At 45.8% G+C, this 15,592-nt stretch overlaps 1 protein-coding gene across 2 annotated transcripts in view; it reads right to left on the bottom strand.

Moving 5' to 3' along the window:
- NDE1 (nudE neurodevelopment protein 1) overlaps positions 1–12,136 on the bottom strand; it is a 38,220-nt gene extending 26,084 nt beyond the window's left edge. Inside the window, exon 1 of one of the 2 annotated variants that reach the window (XM_014571759.4) lies at positions 12,044–12,136. The gene's annotated coding sequence lies outside the window, so the exon portion shown is untranslated. Of the gene's footprint in view, positions 1–11,918 lie in introns of both variants that reach the window. The other variant, XM_006119592.4, reaches the window with a different exon arrangement.
- Between the last annotated feature and the right edge of the window lie 3,456 nt (positions 12,137–15,592).

The following is a 15,592-nucleotide window of genomic DNA, read 5'->3' as shown; positions in this document are numbered from 1 at the left end:
CGCGTCCACACTGCCATGGGCTTTTGCGAAAGAGATGTGCTTTTGCGCAAGAACGTCCATAGCAGTATGGACGCTCTCTAGCGCAAGAAAACTCTGATGGCCATTTTAGCCATAGGGGTTTCTTGAGCAAGAAATTCTTGTTGCCTGTCTACACTGCCTTCTTGTGGAAGAGCTCTTGCGCAAGAGGGCTTATTGCTCGTGGGGAGAGGAATAGCTTTTCCGGAAGAAGCCCTCTGTTCTGACGCTTTACTGTAAATTTTACTTGCACAAGAAGGTGCATGCAGTGTAGATGATCTGCAAATTTTTGCGCAAGAACAATTGTTCTTGCGCAAAAAGCCTACAGCATAGACGTAGCCTAAGTCGCTTTTGAAAATGGGCTGGCCATCAGTGTTTCTCAACCTTTTTTTATAAAGTACCCCCTTTAAAAAAAAATTATAAGTACCTCCAGTACCTACACTTTTCAGACACACACAATTTTTTTCTACCATTGCAACACATTTGTTTAAAAAACATAATCGTAGCTGGACAGGTGATGAAATTTTTGGATGTAAAAAGTACAAAAATTATAAAGTGCTGTAAAAAACTGAATTTTTGTTTTTTCTCCAAATTTCAGTGTTGATGTACCCCCAGACTTCTCTGAAGTACCTGTGAGGGCACTCATACCACTGGTTGAGAAACACTGACCTAAGTCAGTGTTTACTTAGGCTCAAAGTAAACAAAAGGTCTTACTGGCATGGGAGTGGGGAGGGCAAACGAGCTAAGGGGAAGCTTCAGGAGCTAGCCAAGTTAGTCTGTAGTGTACAGGATAAACTTAAAACACAGCAAATGGTCTGGCAGCACTTTACAGACTAACAAAACATGTAGATGGTATCATGAGCTTTTGTGGGCACAGCCCACTTCTTCAGATGACCTCTCCATATAAACCCACTCCACCCCCAGCCCAGGACACCCATACTCTTTCCCTCCCCTCCCACATTACCTGGAGAAAGGAGGGGCTGGAGGAGGTACAGCAGCCAGAGGAGCTCCTGGCATTTCTGCTCCTTATCCCGCTGCCCCTCCCAGCAAGGAAAGGGGTAGAACTCCCAGCCGTGTCTGCAGCCCTGCCCCTTTCCCCACTGGGAGGGGCAGTTTCTCTGGCTACGCTACAGGTAGTCCCAGCCCTGCCCCCAAGCCCCAGCCCTGCACACAGAAATGCAGCAGCTCAATGGAGGTGTTGAGGACAGCCAGCAGGCAGTCTTTCCAGTACTTCGTACCAGCTAAAAATAACTTCCCTGTACATCCCACTTGCACCATTGCTCCGACCTTCCAATGATGAGTGCAACACCACACGAATACCTTCTGAAATCATGGCTTATGTCCCCACACTTGACACTCAAAGGGAATCAGACACTTCTGAAAACCTTATTTTTTAAATATGCGGGTGGGGGAAGAGTCATGGGGAAGTGGGAAAAACCTGAAAGTGTTTAAAAAACAGAGCTCATGAGTTCAGCTTCTTTCAAGGGATCAGATTAAAAACAAAAGTGCCTACTAGACAAGAAGTTTACATCCTTCTGCAAGCAAACAAGAACACCACACTTGGCCAAGTGACATTTCCTGAAGAAGTCTCAGGACTTCCAGCTGCAGAAATACTTACAGGAATGTGTGGAAAAAGCTAAGAATGGGGTGGGTGGGAAGTACTCGCTCCCTCTAAACTACATTCTTGGCTAGTCATGTGAAACTAGACCATGCACAATTGACATTCTTGCTTTATTTTAAGCAAGCTGAAAGTACCTTTGATTTTAATAAGCACTTCACATGCTCCACGCTCTGAACAAACATTAATTAATTCTCACATCACATTTGGGGGGAGGATGAGTATTCGTCCCATTTTACAGATGGGGAAACAGAAAGGGAAAGGAAAAGCCATTTAGCGACCACAAGCCAGATGTGTCACTTGGATTAGAAATCAAGAGTGCCCAACACCCCAGTTTTGTTTTCAGAAAAAGACCACAAACCACATCATCCATTCAGTGGCTGTTTCCTGTGCAATTGAAACAGGAACTTTCCAAATTCTACTGGTGGCTGGGGCAAAGGTTACCCCCTTGTACTCTCTTACCACTCAGGGTAGTGATAGGGTTTGGCACACAGAAACCACACACTTTAGCAACGTGCTGGAGGCTGGAGCCATCCTCAGAGTGGTCTGGATCAAGTTCCCAAAGTGTAAAAAGATGTGGGAAAAGCACAGGTGGCTTTATGGAAAGGAAAGAAGGTTTTGCAGTTAGTATACCTAACCAGGACTACGGAAATCTGTTTTGTTATCACTATTATTCCCAGATCTGCCACAGTTTTCTTGTGTGATCTTGGGCAAACAGGCCTCCATTGCCACCAGGGACAATACATACCTACTATCGAAAGGTTAAAACCATTAACATTTGTGTGATGATCAAATGAGGTACATGAATGGTTAGCCGGCAGGCGGCTTACCGGTTCCAGATAACAGTGGGGGCTGGAGTAGCTCCCTGCCTGTTGTGGGAAAGAGACTGCTCCAGCTCAGCCAGAGCAGCCCCTGTCTGTGGTGGGGGATCACTCCAGTCCCCATTTAACCAGTTAAACATTATGTTTATCTGGTTAACAAATTAAACAGGATTTTAAATTCCTAAATCAAACACTATAGCAATGACTGAGACATAGTGTGTAGCTAGGTAAAGCCACCTGCACACACCCCAAATTCTGGTCCCAGTCTCTGCAGCAGCTTGGTAGTAACTCTATGCCAAATGGAAAACAGGGACATCCTATGGGGGGAGTCTATGCCCACGTAGCCCACTGGAATGGCATAAGAGACTACAGTGTAAGAGAGAATCAGTGCTCCTAACACCACTGCCTCCCAGCTCTCCTTCCAGAGGGTCACAAGCAGCCACTGTCCCAAGACGTACATTAAGTGCACGGAGGAAGCAAATTAATGCTGACAGTGCACCAGTAAACGTACTGATGGATTGTGTCTTCCCCCATTTCAGCCCTGTCCTCCTAATGGAATAAGATCCACACAGAACTTGGAAAGGTTCCACAAGGTGTGTGCTTGTTTGTTCATTTTTCTTCGTCTGCATGTAGGAGAGAAATGATGCTATGGAGGTTGCGCTCCTCTTCCTGTGCCTCTGATAACCCATGAGGGTTAGATGAAGGATGTCTTCTGGCGACTGATGCTTTACAATATTTCAATAGAGACTTCTCTCCTGTTTGTCAATTTTTTTCACTAAACGTTTTGGCTAACGTGAAAATGACCTAGGAGAGCACCTTTAGATTTACATTGTAACATGCACTTTCCTAACAGATTATAGATAAAAACGTCCAAAGTTTGGTGTTGGAAAAATAAAAGGGTTGAATACTCCACTGCCAGGACCTTGTCTTGATGGCAAAAAAGGGTGTATTCTGCACATGTATTATTTCAATACAATTGTAAAGGCCTTATCATGTTTGCTTACAAGCATCATCTAGCCTAGAGTTTAGTGTGATGTTACTTCCAGTCACGTAGCTTGATATAATTAATACCCTCTTAAAATTCTAGTCAAGACAAAACAATGGTATCTTACTTTAGAGTCCTGCTAAACTCAGCCTATCTTGACCAGTTTAGCATGTGTTAAAGATGATATGCCTTGTCTAGATAAGATTGCAAACACATTAGTTAACTCCTATCAGCTAATACAAGCTGACATCGGATCTTTCAATGCTAGTCTAGAGAAGGCCTACGTTGGGTTTGGTCAATGTGAAATCTGTTTCCAATTGCACAGCTTGGCATGTAACAACAGATCACATATAAGTCTTCTGTGAAAGCCAGTGAACTGTATAAAAATACCTCCGATGCACAGGGAAGCTCGCACATGGTACAGGAATCAGAGTGGACACTGTAAAGAGGATGTGACACAGGCATGAAATATTTCATTCTAAACATCCCTTTCTAGAGAGTTTGAGCTTCTAGACATTAAAACACTATGTATATTGCAAATATCAATTATGCACTGAGTCAATAATTACAATTCAGTGTAAAAAGGAAAAGATACCAACTAAGGATGTAACAGTGTAGCCGATTAACCGATAAGCAAAAGACTACATGCATTTACCACCCTCTGCCCCCGCTAGTAAATTTTTTAGTGCAATGGCTAGCAGCCCGGCTCAGTGCTGGCTTGAAATGGGTCCAGAACAACACCCACTGCAGCTCTGCATTTAAAGTACGAGACGGGGCGGGCGGGCAGCCTGGTTCATTTCCAGCTTGCGCCTGGTCTGCAAGCTCAGACCCTCCTCTAAACAGGAGCTGCTGCCACCCGGCACTGCTGCCCCTTTATCAGAGGCAGCAGCACAGGGCGACAGGCAACCAGTCCGCAAGGGGAGCTGGTTTATAAACTGGCTCCCCTCACGGACCAGCTCCCACCTGGCACCCCACGCTGCTGCCTCTGATACAAAGAGAGCAGCACAGAGTGGCAGGGGGTTCCTTGGGAGTGGGGCCCAAGAGCACATGCTGCCAGCCCCGCCCCCTGGGATTATAGAATAGTCGACTAACCAATAAGAATTTATGAGGTAACTCAACTATTCAATTAATCGATATATATAACATCCCTAATACCAACTAGTTGTTAATGCACGCAAATCATTCCTTCTCCTTTCCTCATACCCCCCAAACTCCCAAATACTCATGTAGGATGAAAAATAGACAAGTTTCAGAGATAAAAGACGCTTTTTAGACTCAGAACATCCAGGAGGGGAATTTCTTTTGAGATTTCTAACAGCTTGTCTACACAGGGAAATTTAGTGGTAGACCTATTGTGGTATAAATGCCCTGCTGCAGTTACAATCATATAATTATATGTGTGGATACATATTTCAGAATAAATGTCCATACAGGAAATTATCTAGTTATAATTGTTGTGGTACAATTATCCCAGCATAGTTCTGATGATAAATTTTCCCATGTAGACTAGGGATGTAAGCATCTACAGGGCTCTGGCTACATTTCAAAAGCAGAAGCGATGCAGGGAGCTGGGGCAAGCTGAGGACTCAAACAGTCCCCCACTGGCCCCATGCTCTCTGCTTTTGAAATGCACAAGAGTCCCAGGAGGGCTCCTGTACATTTCAAAAGCAAAGTGCTGCCGGGAGAGCAGGGCCAGCAGGGCTGGACGGGGGCAGCGGGGCTGGTCAGGGAGGATGTCGGGGGAGCAGGGCTGACGGGGGGAGATTGGTGGAGGGCGGGGGGAACTGACCTGGGCACATGCAGACCCTGCAGACCCTGGCAGACGAGTGAGTCTGGCCAGGGATTCCATTTTGCCCCCCCCCCAACATACTCTCCCTCGAGTAGTTGCGAACTGCCTGGCAGGCAGACACACTCAGACAGCGTGAGCACATCTACCAGCCAGGCAGTTCGCAGCTAAGGACTGAAACACCTAATTATAATAAAACTTACCTAATTTTATGTCTGGTAATTTCTCGATTTCTTTCCCGGACAAAACCTTCAAATACCAGACTGTCCAGTACAAAACTGGACACCTGGCAACCCTACCCTTCCTTGCACCCTCCCTCTTAGACAGATACCCTACCCCCAATCTGCTCCTGCTCCCGCCTCCTGGAGTTCTCATGCAGTGCCAGGTCCTCCAAGCCCTGGCCCAGGCTGGGTGGAGGATGCAGCCAGGTGAAACACAGAAAATTTATTCATTTTTCATTTTTTTTTTTAATATGCATTTATATTTTTGGGCTGCAAAAAACAGTACTAAAAAAAAAAAAAACGGGTTCCAACTAAAGTAAAAAGTTTGGGAAACCCTGATCTAGCCAGCTTTCTATCCATCTTACAGTCCATTTATCCAATCCATATTCCCTTAACTTGCTGGCAAGAATATCGTGGGTGACTGTATCAAAAGCTTTGCTAACGCCGGCACTGGGGGCTTTGGGAGGACCAGAAACAACTTATTTGAATATTCATCATTTGCTTAATGAATATGCAAATACACAAATGAATGTTACCAGTCCTCCAAAAGCTTGTGAATGGATATACTGGTTCCTGTGTAAAAAAGTTTGGGAACCTCTGAGTTAGAACATTTAGAACTCACATTTAGACATTTTAGAACTCACTACTCAAAGAATTAAATTTAAGCATGAGAAAGAAATGAATGTTATGAAGTGCACAGACCAGTAAAAGCTAAAAATAACCCACTCTGAAAGTAGTAAAACTAGTAACAACCCCTTAGGAACATGTATGGTCAGGAGATGAGAGTGAAGGACAGGGTGTGTTTGTGAGAATGACGGAGACACATACACACACACACTATGGCTACACTGCCGTTTTTTTTGCGGAAGAGGATATGCAAATAGCGACCCTGTAAACTTCAATTTTTGAGGAATAAGGGATCTTGCAAAAAAAGTTTTTTTTCCCCGACAAATGGCCCCATCTGGCCCTATCTACATGGGACTTTTTAATGCAAAAACCTGTTCCACAAAAAGAATCGGAAGATATGAAAATGAGAGCGCTATTAGCATATCCTCTTCTGCAAAAAAACTGCAGTGTAGCTGTAGCCCACTGTGTGTGAGAGTGACAGAAATTTGCATCGCCAAGCTTCCTTCATCCCCTTCTCTCTGTGTGGAGACAGGGTACAGGGGGAGGAGAGACACCCTGACATCAGCACCCCTCTCCTCTCCCTCCTATACCTCGCACAGCAAGGAGGAGGCTCCCAAGGGGCGGCTCCAACATGGAGGGCAGGAGCAGCATGACAGTAGATGGAGAGGCAACTGAAGTGCCAGCACTTGATAGCTTCCTGGCCAAGGCAGTCAGGACCACCTGTCAGAGGTCCCAAGATCTACTGGTAGATCCTGATCTATTGGTTGGTGACCACTGCCCTAAGCCACTCCAGAGCCCACCCCAACTCCCTACCTTCAGAGGGTCCCTTACCCTGTGTTGGCTGTCTGGTCACTACCAGCCTGGGGGGCTGGGACTGGAGCTCACCACCCTGTGCTCCCCAGGCCCTATCCCCTAAGCCAGTGTTTCTCAACCTTCTTTTTATAAGTACCCCCAGTACCTAGTTTTCAGACACACATTTTTTTCTACCATTGTAACACATTTGTTTAAAGTACTTAATCGTAGCCGGGCGGGCAATGACATTTTTGGGTGTAAAAATAACAAAAATAATAAAACACTGTAAAACTTAAAAAAAAATTCAATTTTCTCCAAATTTCAGTTGTGTTGATGTATCCCCCACAGTCCTCTTGAGTACCCCTACCTTCAGAGGGTCCCTTATCCTGCATCTGGTTGCTCCCAATGTGGCTGAGGAGGGATGGGGAAGCTTTGGCTGCCTGGGGGGGGGGGGGGGGCAGGGCTTGAACCCACCACCCTGCACTCTCCAGGCAAATGCCCTAAACCTCTCCAGAACCCACCCCACCTGTAGAGGATCCCTTATCCTGCATCCCTGGAGCAGTCTGTGTTGGCTGTCCAGCAGCTCCTAGGATGGAGGGGAGGGGAGAAGGACTTGAGCCCACCTCCCTGAGGCTCCAGAGGCTGATGCCCTATCCCCTAGGCCACTCCAGAATGCACCCCCACCTCCCTACCTTCAGGGTGTCCCCTCTCACACTCCGAACCCCTTGGCCCAAGACCAGGGCCTGCCCCCAACCTCCTACCCCAGCCTAGTGAAAGTGAATGACATTCAGGAAGGAAGGGGGATGGAGTGAGGCCTCGGAGAAGGGGTGGAGCAGGGGCGGGGCCTCAGAGAAGTGGGGGAAGGAGGCGGGGCAAGGGTATTTGGATTTGAGGTAGATCTTACATTGCCCTTACATTGAAAAAATGATCTTGTGGTTAAAAAGTTTGGAGACCACTGATATAGAGCATTTTTAAAACTGAAATACGCACCTGGACAAGTGGGCAAAAAAAAACAGATTGACAGAGCCACATGAGTACCCAGACATGAATTACTTCAAGACAGACCAAAAAAAGAAAACAACAGAACACCACTTGTCATCACCTACAGCCCACAACTTAAACCCCTCCAACACATTATCAACAATCTACAGCAAGGGTGGGCAATAACTTTTGCCCGGGGGCCACTTCAAAAATATCTGAAGTAACCCCAGGCCACTCCGGAAGGAGCGGGGCCTAAACAGGAAGGGGGCGACCCCACCCCCAGATCATGATTGGTCTGGAGGTGAGGGAGCCCCTTTGCCCCCCTCCCCCCATTCCTATTAGGCACACATGCCCTGGAAGAGGCTTGGCACGCTCCCCCACCCTCGGCCAATCAGGGCCCAGGGGCGGGTGAGCACGGGAAGTTTCCTCTTGCCCTGCGAGGAGATCTTAGCACTTTGCAGTGCCGCGGGCCTCTTGCAGGGCCAGGGCAGGGCAAAGGAAGATTCATGCAGCTCCTCCGCCCCCAGGCCTGATTGCTCTGGGGGCAGAGGAGCATGCCAAGCTTCCTCTACTCTTCCCTTCCCCCCCCCACCCTGCGAGCAGCGTGCAGCACTTCAAGGCATCATATGCTCCTGGCAGGGCGGGAGGAGGCTTTGGGCACTCCCCCAACCCCAGGCCTTAATTGGCTTGGGTGCAGGGGAGCAGCAGGGCCTCCGCTGGCTGGATCCACCCGCTTGGCAGGCTGGATCCAGCCCAGGAGGCCCTTTTGCCCACCCCTGATCTACAACCTATCCTGGAAATTGACCCCTGATTCTCACAAGCCTTGGAAGACAGGCCAATCCTCGCCTACAGACAACACTCCACCTCAAACAAATTCTTTCCAGTAGCCAATTCTGACCACACATCCATACAAGCGATATCATCACAGGACCTAACCATATCAGCCACCACATCAGAGGCTCAATTAACTGCACATCCACTAATGTGATCTATGCCATCAAATGCCAGCAATGCCCCTCTGCCATGTATATTGGCCAAACTGGACAATCTCTACAGGAAAGAATTAATGGACATAAATCAGATATCCAAAAAGGCAACACACAGAAACCTGTTGGGGAAAATGTTAACTTGCCCAGGCACTCATTAATGGGTCTAAAAGTCACCATATTGTTTCTGGCCAATTCCACAAGCCAACTACATAGGAAAGCCTTAGAACTTTACAGGTTAGATTCCTATCAAAAAGGTATGAATAAAGACATTGGCTGGATGGCCCACTACAGTCCACATCCTAATGACACACAATACTAAACAATGGGTACTTAAGAACAATTTGTGCCTTCTCTATCAGCTTCATGTAGCACTGACACTCTATTTCTTTCCCTTTTTTTCCTCCTCTCTTCCTCCCATCCTCTATTTATTTAGAAACTGGACCTTTAGTAAATCCATTCATCTGAAGAAGTGGGTTATGCCCATGAAAGCTCATGATACCATCTACATGTTTTGTTCGTCTTTAATAGCTGCAAGACTATTAGTTGTTTTTAAATTTAATAACAGTTTATGTTTGCCACATGTGAACAGGCTGCGGCCTCTCAACTACGCCCTCAATGGCAGGGGCCTATGCAGATAGATGCACTGTCACTGCTGCCCTCTTCTTAAATCAAACTTCCAAACAAAGCTTTCTCTGATTCAGTCACTCTCCCCTCCACTGAGGATCTCCCAGGCCTTCCTTCAGTCAGGGTTCTCTGCTATAACTTACTCGCTCCAGCTGTCTTTGTCCCTGAACATCTCTTCTCTTTCACTGACAGCTTCCTGGTACTAGCAGTTCTTCCATACCCAGCTAGTTCTACTAATTAAACCTCACATCTCATACCAAGAGTGGCAGGCAGGGCTAATTGCGTGAGGTTCCCCAAGGGAGATGGCTACTATTACACAGCTAAATCACACCAAATTATACATTACACAATTCTGTAGTTTTTTTGAGAAGAGGGTTCTACCAGCGTTTTGCTCACACTTTATTACTGCCATCAAAACGCAAGGTTCTAACTTTATCTAATGCACACAGTTTGGCTGCACCTCATTTGTTTTTGTAAATGTAGAAACCAGAAGGAAAGATCTGGCCATACTTCCTGCCTGTAAGCAGCTGAGCTGGTCACAGACATTACAAAATTTCTGTCTCATACAGGAGTTTTCTGGGGACATGGGATGAACTTTTACAGTGAGGAAAATAATGGTTACATGTGTCACTCCAGGAAGTGATTTCACCAATGTGATGACAGTACTGCCAAACACTAGTTTGTAATCACCATGGCATCGCTGTTAGCCATCTTCAAAGTAATTTTAGTATAGGGATTCAAATACTGTAATTAGAATCAGAGCTAAGCAAACTCAGGAGAATTTTATATGGCATATTCTAATATGAAATTGCAAAAGCCAGGCCAAAACAGCTCTGGGGAAATATTTTAAGGATCTATTTGATTTGGTTAACAATGTCAACAACATTCAGAGCAGATTCATGCCCTCCTTCCCCCCCTCCAAAAAAAATTAGTGAGAACAGGAATAAGACCCTTTGAAAAGGTAAGAACAAGGTAGAACTGTCACAACCCACACTTCCATAGAGTCTATACATTCTATTTGAACTAGGGATGTAATAGTGTAGTCAATTAACCAATAAGCAAAAGCTATAGACTACATGCATTTCCCACCTCCTGCCCCGCCAGTAAAATTTTTAGCAGTCTGGCTCAGTCCTGGCTTGAAATGGGTCCGGGACTTACCTCTGCTGTGGCTCTGCATTTAAAGTGTATTAGGAGCCAGGTGGGCAGGCAGCCCAGCTCAGTTCCAGCTCACAATGGGTCCGGGAACTCTGATCCCCCCAGATGGGGGCTGCTGCCACCCCATGCTACTTTTTCTTTATCAGAGGTAGCAGCACAGGGGGACAGGCAGCTGGTATGCGAGGGGAGCTGTTTTTTAAACTGGCTCTTCTCATGGACCAGCTCCTGCCTGGCACCCTGCACTGCTGCCTCTGATACAGAGGCAGCAACATGGAGTGGTAGAGGGCTCCTCAGGCATGAGGATGGAGCACACTAGCTGCTGGCCCCGCTCCCAGGGACTACAGAATAGTCGACTAACCGATAAGAATTCTTGAGGTTACTCAACTATTCAATTAACTGATATTTAACATCCCTAATTTGGACAAGTAATTTGTGTTCCATTAACAGGGTAAGAGGAGATAGAACTAGGTTCATATGGGGCATCTTCCTCTAACCACTAGAATATAGGCTCTCAGGTCTGGTAGAAAAGAGGTTTTCACACCCTCTACCAACTTACCAAAACTATACATTATCTTCAAGCTGCTTCCTAAGCTGAACTTCATGTCACAACAGGGACTATTTCTTTTTGTTTAAATGCCACAAAAAGGGATAAAAAGAAAGGGGTTACCCCCAAACAGTAATTAGTAGTTTATTTAACAGTCCAGTCCAAAAAGGTTATCAAAGCACAGGAGTCTCTGTGCAAAATGGGTTTCAGTAGAAAAAAAGCCCCTAATCAAGAATCCTGGTACTCATCCAAATCCAATTCTTTTAAGTCCTATGGGAACTCGGCAGATCAAGACAATTCTCTCTTGAAACATCAGCTTGTTCCTTAGGGCTTCCTGGCCTCAACCCACGAGCCTGTTCTCCCAAGCAGAAGGGATTCTGATTGTATTTGCTAGTCCAAACCCAGAAAGGAAAATAAACTACTGCGGACATTTACACATTTCGACAAAACATAAAAGTCCGGTTCCAGAAACGGCTGAGGCTGAAAATTAGGGCTGGGAGCCATAGAGAAAGCAGGGAGCCTTATTTTGTTCCGAGCCCCATGCCCTCCACAGCCTCAGAGGAGAGCGATGCAGGATGTGGGCAGAAGGGGCTCTTGTTGCTTTTCTCCAACTCCCGTCCCCCCCACAAGGCCACGTGGAAACCCTCCCTGCTCCGACCCCACACAGCAGGGCAGACCCAAGGGGAGAGGGATAGGCGGATCCTAGGAGTTTGCTCTCCCCCAAACTTCCAAGAGACACAGCAAAGCCCTGAGCGCTCACCACTTCCACAGGAGAAAGATTCCAGCTCCAGCCTCTGCCACTTCCCACGCGGGGCACAGGAACCCTCTGTCCCACTCCTAGAGCCACTGGCTCGGGCTAGCGCGACTCGAGTCCCAGCCTCTTACCCTGCCCCTCGGTGCTCCATCCGAACCATTACAACCAAGCTCGGGCCAACACCCTATTGGCTGTAGGGTCACGTGGCCTGAAGAGCTCCTCCAATCAGCTCTGGTAAAATATTGCTCCTGGAACGTTTGGAAACTTTTGTCTTTCGAAGGGTTTTTTTTTTTTAACTTTTCAGTTGTACTTGCAGTCGGGCCGGGGGGCAGCGGCAGGCTAGTGAGATGAGATAAGGCTGAGAGCTCAGGGCATGACGCAGCACAGCCCCAAGGATCTCATGCGCACCTCCCCCGGTTTAAGGAGCTCGATGTCCTGCGCAAGCAATGTATCGCCTGGGAGACTCCAGCTTTCCTCCTCTTGTTATTGGTGCAATATTTATTTTAGACCATCCATACGCGTGCTTGGGGCTTGCTTCACCGAAGACATAAGAAGACATGGGTGCTAATGCCGCAAATTGCCATATATCCGTGATTAATTTTTAACTGACCAAAATTAAGCACTCGCATTAGTGTTTGCAAGCTCTGTAGTGCGAGGAGAGTCTAAATAGCCTCCGCTCATAATTTTAGAAACTGTATTTTCCCACACTCCCATAATTTTAAGAAATAAAGTTTTCCTCACGCTTTGGTTATTTAAAAATCATGTTTGGTCGGACTTGTGAGTTTTAACGAAAGCTTACCTCAGTATGTAGCCTTCACTATTTTAAATGCCATAAAAGTACACAATGTATACATTAAAGATACTCACTTTGTGCCATACTTCTCTCACTGAAGTGAACAGTACTAAGATTAGGTTCACTATGAGACATTAGAATGCAGCATTTACTTACATCTCATTTTTGATTACATGTCTCCACAAAGTACACAAGAAACCACAGTAGGACTAAACAGAACCTATGAGTGATGTGAGCACCCCATAATGGTGTTTTGTATCTCCAGGATGCTGAGTACAAGAATGTTCACCACAGCAGTAAGCCTGATCCAAAAGTCTAATGAAGACTCTATGACTTGATGTTAGTGAAATTTGAATCCAGTTCCTTTGGCTTAGTAATTAATACGGATAAGACATACTCAGTATTGCTCAAGAACCATAGGTGTGTGTCTATACTATAATGCATACAAATACCTGCTCAGTAGGTGTGTCTGGTATTTGCTTCCTGAAGGATTCAGAACCACAAATTACTACTTTAGTGAGTGATAGAACCCACATACGTCACTGAGTATCTTATTATTAAGATATAAAGATTATTATAAAGCAGACAGAAATGATAACACATAAAATAGGAAGTGAGGAAACAGACTGACAGAACCAGACAAGTACCCAGAAATCAACTACTTCAAGACAGGTCCAACAAATAAAATAATAGAACACCACTGGTTATCACCTAAGCCCCCAGCTTAAATCTCTCCAGTGCACCATTGACAATCTACAATTTATCCTCGAAAATGATCCCCCACTCTCAAAGACCTAGGAAGACAAACACCCCTCCCCCAACCTGAAGCAAATCCTGTCCAGCCACCACACATCACACCTCAAATACACTTACCCAGGAACACCCCTGCAACAAACCCTGTTGCCAACTCTGTCCATATATCTATACAAGCGACACCATCACAAGACCTAACCACATAAACCACATCATCAAGAGCTCATACAACTGCACAACTTCGAATGTGATATATGCCATCAAGTGTTAGCAATGCCCCTCTGCCATGTATATTGGCCAAACAGAACAGTCTCTATGACAAAGAAAAATTGATACAAATCAGATATCAGAAATGGTAACACACATAAACTTGTAGGGGAACATTTTAACCTGCCTGGTTACACAATCATGAATTTAAAAATAGTCATTCTTTTACAAAGAAATTCACCATCCAATTACAGAGAAATGTTGCATTATAAAGCCAATCTCCCCTGCCGTTAACAGCTGCATTTTTACATCAAAAACTAAGAATGGGACACTTCCAGACCACTTAACTAGCACTGGTCTTACAATTAACAGATACTTTTTTTTTTTTGCTGTTATATATATCTTGGTTTCTGTTATTTCCACTGCAGCTCATCTAATGAAGTGGGTTTTACCCACGAAAGCTCATGATACTATATTTTTGTTAGTCTTTATGGTGCTGCACGACTACTCGTATTATCTTATTATTAGTTATTGTGCACATCCAACTGCCAGTTTAACAAGAAACCCGATGATGGGCACCCACATACATAAGCAGAAGACAGAGGACTTTGTCCTATTCCCATTGTTTTCAAAAATGCAAGTTCAGGCTCTGATTCCATTCATTTAAATGAGAGTTAGGTACCTATATATCTTTGAGGATCTGGGCTTGAGTCCTTAGAACCCAATCCTATAAAGACTTAGACACTTGCATTATTATAACTCCAACAGGAGTGCCTACATACTTAGAGTCTTTGGGGGATCGGGCCATTTGATGTGGCAGTTCATGTTTTTGTAGAAGATTCAGATATTAAAGGGACACTCAACAGCTCAACTTCATTGCATCCGACAAAGTGGGTCTTTGCCCACAAAAGCTTACACTCCAATAAATGTTAGTCTATAAGGGGCCACAGGACTCTTTGTCGTGTTTGCAGATTCAGACTAACACGGCTACCCCTCTGATATTCAACAACTAAAATATCTACAACTGAGAAGTTAACAAAGCACTTTTGGAATCAGATCCTCAGCAGGTGTAAATGGGAGCTGTTATTTTGACATGAATGGAGCATCCCCCATTTATACCAGTTCAAGTTCTGACCCTGTGTTGTTTTTCTTGTTTGATTACTCTATGAATTTAACAGGATTTATAGTATATGATCATTTTGTGTATTTCACCTGTAGCTAGAAGATTATAAACATCTACAGATTTGGAGGGAAAAAAATCTCCCTACAATTATAAGTTTAGGGATGTTAGACAGTGAATAACTGAACAGTCATTTAACCACACAAAATATTATCGGTTCCATGACTATTCAATAGTCCCCAGGGGGTAGGACCAGCAGCCAGTGCGCTCCTGGCCCCACTCCCGAGGAGCATCCTGCCACCCTGCGCTGCTGCCTCTCTGTCAGAGGCAGCACTGCAGGGTGGCAGGCAGGAACCGGTCCATGAGGGGAGCTAGTTTAAAAATCGGCGCCTCGCACAGACTGGTTCCTGCCTGCCACCACGCTCTGCTGATTCTGCTATAGAGGCAGCAGCATGGGGTGGCAGAAGCCCCTCTCTATGGGGGATCTGAACTCCCTCAGACAGAGGCTGTCCTGGCATCCATGAAGCAGTCTCTGTCCACGGTGAGCCTGGGCCAGCTGCGGACAGAGGCTGCTCCGTGGCAGTATCCCCTGCCCCCCCCCCCCCGATACAGGCAGCAGCATGGGTGGAGGAGGTGGCTCCATGGAGCCAGCACTGAAAGAGAGCCATCTTAAAAGCTGAACTCCCTATTGCACCGGCTACCGTTCTCCACCCCCGACCCCATTGCCACCTCTGGTACAGCGGCAGCAATGGGAGGGAAATGCATGTAGTTGATAAGAATAACCAATAAGGCTTATAGCTTAACCGT

Source organism: Pelodiscus sinensis, chromosome 15, assembly GCF_052426305.1.
Source record: "Pelodiscus sinensis isolate ZL-2025 chromosome 15, ASM5242630v1, whole genome shotgun sequence".
NCBI classification, from domain to species: domain Eukaryota; kingdom Metazoa; phylum Chordata; order Testudines; family Trionychidae; genus Pelodiscus; species Pelodiscus sinensis.
The sequence above is the reverse complement of the archived record's forward strand: the minus strand, read 5'-3'. Positions and strand labels throughout refer to the sequence as shown.